Consider the following 869-nt stretch of genomic DNA (forward strand, 5'->3'; position numbering starts at 1 on the left):
TGTTCAATAAATATATTTATTTAGTATATATTATGTGTAAAACTTTGAACAACACCATGGACGATACAAAGTCCCTTCTTTCAAGAAACACAAATCCAAATGAAAAACATACAAATCATTCACTTATTCTTAAATATGTGCAACTTTAGAACTATGTTGATGGCAATAAATTCACTACAGAGCAGATCAAAGCTATCTTAGAAGTGCAGTTACTGTAAAAGGACTGGGGCAAAGATTAATTCCAGCTGTACATACTGGGATATACTTTCTAGAGGGGATCTCTAAATTTAACCTTATCAACAATTTTCCCCAGGAGGTATGTCAAAAAGGGTCTTGCTATGATTTGTGTCATAGAGTGTTCTGCCTATGTTTTCCTCTAAGAGTTTTATAGTGTCTGGCCTTACATTTAGGTCTTTAATCCATTTTGAGTTTATTGTTGTGTATGGTATTAGGGAGTGTTCTAATTTCATTCCTTTACATGTACCTGTCCCATTTTCCCAGTACCACTTATTGAAGAGGCTGTCCTTTCTCTATTGTATATTCTTGCCTTCTTTATCAAAGATAAGGTGACCATATGTGCGTGGGTTTATCTCTGGGCTTCCTATCCTGTTCCATTGATCTACATTTCTGTTTCTGTGCCAGTACCATACTGTCTTGAATACTGTAGGTTTGTAGTATAGTCTGAAGGATGCTCAACATCACTAATCATTAGAGAAATGCAAATCAAAACTACAATGAGGTATCACCTCACACCCGTCAAATGGCCATCATTAAAAAATCTACAGGGGCTTCCCTGGTGGTGCAGTGGTTGAGAACCTGCCTGCCAATGCAGGGGACACGGGTTGGAGCCCTGGTCTGGGAAGATCCCA

Source organism: Lipotes vexillifer, unplaced genomic scaffold, assembly GCF_000442215.2.
Source record: "Lipotes vexillifer unplaced genomic scaffold, Lipotes_vexillifer_v1.1 scaffold295, whole genome shotgun sequence".
Lineage (NCBI taxonomy): Eukaryota > Metazoa > Chordata > Mammalia > Artiodactyla > Lipotidae > Lipotes > Lipotes vexillifer.